Consider the following 5,696-nt stretch of genomic DNA (forward strand, 5'->3'; position numbering starts at 1 on the left):
GCCATGCATGCCTGTTTTGCCCGGTGCGCTAGCCCACGGCACATCACCTTGTCCTCCTTGTTGGGCCGGTTTACTGGTTTGGGCCTGAAACTTGCCATTAGCGGCCCGGGACCCCTTCGTTGTAGACACCAACGGCTCCTCCGTCGTCTCTCCTCCGGAGGACCAATCTTCCACAAGTTTTGCGGCATCCATCACCTTCAGCAACCCACGAGTCTGCATCATCTTCACCCCCGCCTTGATCTAAGGATGCAGCCCGTTCATAAAAGCCATCTCGAGAATCGGATCTGGTATTTCCTGCGCGTTGGAGGCCAGAGCAATAAACTCCCGCCGGAAACTCTGCACCGTGTCCGTCTGTTTGAGACAGAGAACTCTTTCCCCCGCGCTGGTATCTCTTACCGGCGAAAATTGCTCTAGTACCCTCACCTTCATCTGCTCCCAACTGAGAAAGGGATTTCGGTTCCTCTCCCATCGGTACCACGGCAACGCCTCGCCGATAAAGCTCATCCGCACCGCCTTCATCCTTTCCTCCTCCGAAAACTCTTCTAGCTCGAAGTATTGTTCGATGCGCAACACCCAACTTTCCGCGTCGTCACCATCAAACAATGGAATCTTCATCTTCCGAGCCAGCGAGTCGATCTTTTCCGCCGTCGTTCCCCATGTGGGTGGTTGATTGACGACGGAACTCGTTTCGTGTCCTGCTCCCGTCGTGGATCTAGCACCTGACACGCTCTGAGGTTCCTCCATGATCTCCTTTCCCGATCCTTCTCCCCGATGCACCGTAGGCTTGAGAGCGTCGACTGGGTTGGATAGCAACTCGAGGATATTGGCCCTCCTTCCCGCCGATCCTTCTCCCCGGTCTGATTTACCTTCCGCAGCTCGAGTTTCTCAAACCCACTGGCCATCATCCTCATCATCTCACCCATCCGCTCTTCTAACATCGTGGTCAGCTTCCCCTCCGTTGCCACGAATCGTTCGTCGACATGTTGGGTCTGCTCCACCGCCTTGTCATCATTCTTCTTCGGCATCGCAAGTCCTCAGGTTTGTCTTGCTCTGATACCAAATTTGTTACGATCAAGTTGTATAAGTTCAGACTTGTAAAGGAAGATAAAGATATTCCTTTACGAGCAAGCAAATACAACGGTTTAGAGTTTTTCTAAAGAAGTACTCTCTCTCCTCTCACCAAATTGTTCGAACTTCTCACTCGATAACCAACTCTTATTCTTAGCTACTCTTTATAGATAGTAAACGCCAAATGCATGACCTAAACAATTGGACACGTCACCAACATCCCATGTGCGTTTGTTGAGGTCGTTGCTACGCAGCTTCCTCCCCCTTTCCGTACTCTCTCACGTGCACTCCTCTCACGTGCCCTTCCTCATCCACACTCTCGAGATTCTCCTCCTCAGATGGGCCTGTCTTCGGGCTTCTCCTCTTGTAACGGTAAAGTATCGGTGGCCTTATGGCCTCATATGTAACAGGCATGAGAGTATTATCAAGCATTCAGTTGATGCGGATTGCCAGAGGAAGCAAAAGAGCAACCAGGCATGGAGGCCAGAGCGTAGTTTTCCGGCTGTCATGATGAACTTGCATTTTACTTATGTGGAAATGCCATCTTCATGCCCCATTTAATATGAAGATCTGGACTTGACAGATTCTAATATCTTACCATGCCCTTGTGGATTCCGGCTCTGCCTTTTCTGCCACAAAACGATTTAAGATGGAGATGGGCATATATCATATTACAAGATAACTGTTAAGTGGAAACCAAATTCGACATTAAAATAGAGAACAATTACATATATCTTCATGATCTTAGAGCAGGTTTCTTATTTAAGATCACCCTGAAGTAGAAATCAAATTGAAAAACATGAGATTGATTGATTGCATCTCTTTATTGCACAAAGGAAGTTCCAATAGCTTAAACAAACAACCTTTTTTTTTCTGGTTCAAGTGTCTCTTGTTTAACCCATACGCCCTCGCAGGGGAGAACAGAGTTTGTGAACCTCAGTAAGTGAGTGCCACCCCTTTCTGAATGTTGAGCCTCCAAAAATATATGCTTATCATCTACTTCCTCGTCTTTGATCCATCCTTGAAACAACTCTTCTAGTTTCTTTACCCTTGCCTCATCATATCCTTTTCCCCTTAGTTCTTCGACTCAGCCTAGAAGCACGATCCTAAGCTGGATGTCTTTATCTCTTTTGCAGGCCGTCCTGCCTTGAGTAGCTTATGCTCGAACAATCTCTGAGCGTGTTTGTAGCGGTTTGGTCTTCCTTTTCCCATGTAAGGCCCTGTGTCTTCGTTCTTCAAATGCCTGTGGTAGTTTGCAATATCAAGTGGTTCGACTAGTTTGACGTAGCGAATTTGTAGCTCGATCCACTCACTGCGCCCCTCGAATCCATTTGGAAGTTGACCTTTTTTCAGTAAACCGAACACCTTGTCAAATGAACCAGCTAACTCAGCTCTAGTGACGTTTGCTGTGAAGTCGTCATCTTCAGGAGATTCCTTGAAGGAATCATAGTACCCTTTTGCAAGAGCTAGACACCTTGGCTTGTATACGTTCTCTATCCAGTCCTTCTCTTCTATTTTTTTAGGCTTTTTTTCTTTGTCCATCTTCTCTTCTGTTTTATACTCTCTTTCCTTGTCCATCTTACTCTGATTATCAACTCTTTTCTTCTCTGCTTCATATGCAGCAAGGAGGCATTTTCTGTCGTTTGTGCTCTGCCAAAAAAAAAGAAACATCAATGGTACGATCTTTCTTTTTCTCCTATTCAGCAAGAAAAATACAGGGATCAAGCTTTGGAGCAAGGAGAGAAAGAGTTTACCAGTCCGAGGTCACTGAGCGCAGATTCTCCTCCATCCAAAGCCAAGTGATGCAATTCCAATTGATTAACCTCCTTCGTTCCCATCGAATCTACCATTTCCTGATAGCTACGGTGATCTTGTATGCTTTCATATGGTCTTAGAGACAATTCTTGCTCATTGCTTGACTGAGAAGCGTAAAAAAGAAGCTGGAGAATGGCGTCTGAGTTTCTCACTTGGACCAACCTCGTCCCCGTAGAGAAGACAAAAGTCCCTGCGGGTCTATAAGGACTCAGCTCAAGGAAACTTGAAAAAGTTTCCAAAAACGCATTTCCTCCGTCTCCAATCAATTCCCAACCGGCTTGGCGCGAAGCAATTTCTACGTCTTTCATCACCGCTGCGAAGAAACCTGCGGTTCCCTGGTCATTTTCTTGGATCCGAGAAGCTGTATGATCCAGCTTGTAAAGAGGATAAGGCAGAGTTTGCTTTGTTGATGCCTTTGGAGCAAGCATTATCCGAGGGACAATATCGAATCTTGTGACATAGTTCACGAAGAACCTGCTCCAGTTCTCTCTCACAAGCGCGTGCTTGAAGACATTGTCACCCACCAAAGGTCACACAACGAGGCTCTGGGAAAGGGAAACCACCAATCTGTTTCTTCGTGAAGTATGTCTCCAAATACCAAACTGTTGCCAAAATTGCAGTTGCACCTCCTGATGAATGTCCTGTGAACACTATCCTTTGACATTTTTGGCTGCTGACAACCTGATAAAGCAAGTTTCAGACATTAACTAGTCAGAAGTTTTTGACCCAAGTCAAAGAAAGTCAAAATATTTACTTACATCATCGCGAAATGAGGTTCTTTGAGAAATGAGGTTATCAAGATTCTTGAGGAAAGCTTCGTTAACCGTAGCGTCAACGTCGTTGCTGAAGCTTCTCATACAAGGGAACTGGTCACGATTCATCTTAGTTTCTCCAAAGGAAGACCCATTCTCCGGAGCAAACCAATCTTTCTCCGAGAAAGATGGTTTGAAAGAGAAATACACCAACTCCCCTTCTTCTTCCTCGCAAAAATGCTCGGTGTTGTAAGCTATCTTCGACGCCATCCACGATCTGGTTACTAGATCATTACTGATTCCAGCAACAGCAAGAGGTTCTTGCGCCATTGATCTAATCTCTTTGTTGGAGACTTGCTCTTTTTTCTCTCTTTGTTCTATGGGTCTTCTTGCTTATGGTCTTCCTGCGGGTTACTACAGATATAAGGGCAGAAATGTACGGGAAAAATAATTACCAAAAGTACCCATCGGAAACGTTAGACCATCCGCATTAGCGGTTTTTACCGGGTTCGGGGGCTCGAGTTCTTAGGCCCGAATGATTAAAAGAAAATCAAAATGGGTTTAATTCGATGAGCCGGGCCTTACGAGTGAACCCGTAAGAGGCGAATTCAAGCCACGCATCGATCACTGACTGGCTTCTCCTTTCCTCGTTGACGACGACGAAAGTAGGGTTTCCGCGTAACTCGTTTCATTTCTCTCCTCTCTGAAAAACCGAGGGTTTCTTTTCTCCGAGGCGATATTCCGTGCGACGGCGATTTCCGGAGGTTTTCTCCATCAAATCGATTCTGTTTTCTCTTCTCCACGCTCTTAGGTCAGTATCGAGTAGATTCACGGTGTGTTAGCGTCGATTGTGTGTTCGAAAGGGATTTGCGATTTGTGTGATTTAAAATCGATTTTGGGATTTTTTTTTAGGGTTCTTAATCGATATGGGAGTTCGATTGAGGGTTCATTTAATCATATTCTATCGTTATTATGTGCTAATAATTTTGATTTGTGGCAGAGATGGATCCGACAGAGGAGAGAAGACATTCAAAGAGGCAAAACGATTACATCAACATGTTAGTGTTCGTGGCCGATTCAGAGTACGGGATTCCTAGAAGGTGTCCATGTGGTGGGAGAATCATTGATGAGGTTCGCCTGATGAGGTTCGCCGGAAGGACGACTACGACACTCTTCCGGGGAAGCGGTTCTTCACCTGCAAGAACTACGAGGTAAGTTTGAATTTAAAGGCTTTGATTATCGTTTATGGGTTTAGGAATCGAAAATTCTCTGATATTTGTTTATGTTGTAACCAAGGCTGATGGGTTCCATTATCGTCAGCCTTGGGTTTTAGGTGTGCAGGAGGAGATCGAAAGGTTGACTAAGCGGGTGGAGGAGGCTGAACAAGTGATGTTGGGGACGTCGAATCTCAGTAAACAAATTGAGACACTGTAGGTTTGTCAACTTTCTTTGCTCTTTCATTCCATCTACATTATAGTTTTGTAGTTTTTTTGCGTGACTAACACTTTTTCTTTGATGTTTCCATGTCCAGGAACAGGTTAAAATCCTCTCTGGACAGGTAGATTACCTCACCGTGCAGGTGGCTACGCTGGAGAAGGTCAGCTTCGATTGAAAAGCAAAGGTAAGACTCAACAAAACTGTAGAGGTAGTTCGAAAATGTATGTTAGAAATTCTTGATTGCTATATGTGTGTTCGAAAATGTTAATGTTTTTTTAAAAGTAGATGTAGTTCAACTTGTTTAATACAAAGCTAACCGTATCAGAAAACTTAACTAGAACTAGAACTTAATGAAAGCTTAAGATAACTACAACTACAACTACAAGCCAAGTAAACTACAACGAGAACTAGTACTCTAACTACAACTTAAAAAAAAACTATAATTAATTCTCTGTTGGTTGTTGGTTGTTGTGATCAATTTTTGATTGTACTTAGCTGTAGTTAATATTTTCCACTGATTTGATGTGTATTCACTGCTCTCTGTGAACTACTTGCTCTGTTAAAAGCCTTTTCTAATGAATGTTTGGTAGGTAGACTTTGTTTAATTGTTCTCTCCTATCAAAG

General features: G+C 44.3%; 1 pseudogene; it reads right to left on the bottom strand.

Moving 5' to 3' along the window:
• Positions 1-1,961: 1,961 nt before the first annotated feature.
• LOC106301419 lies at positions 1,962-3,965 on the bottom strand (annotated as a pseudogene).
• Positions 3,966-5,696: the final 1,731 nt, after the last annotated feature.

Source organism: Brassica oleracea, chromosome C1 (genome assembly GCF_000695525.1).
Source record: "Brassica oleracea var. oleracea cultivar TO1000 chromosome C1, BOL, whole genome shotgun sequence".
Taxonomy (NCBI): domain Eukaryota; kingdom Viridiplantae; phylum Streptophyta; class Magnoliopsida; order Brassicales; family Brassicaceae; genus Brassica; species Brassica oleracea.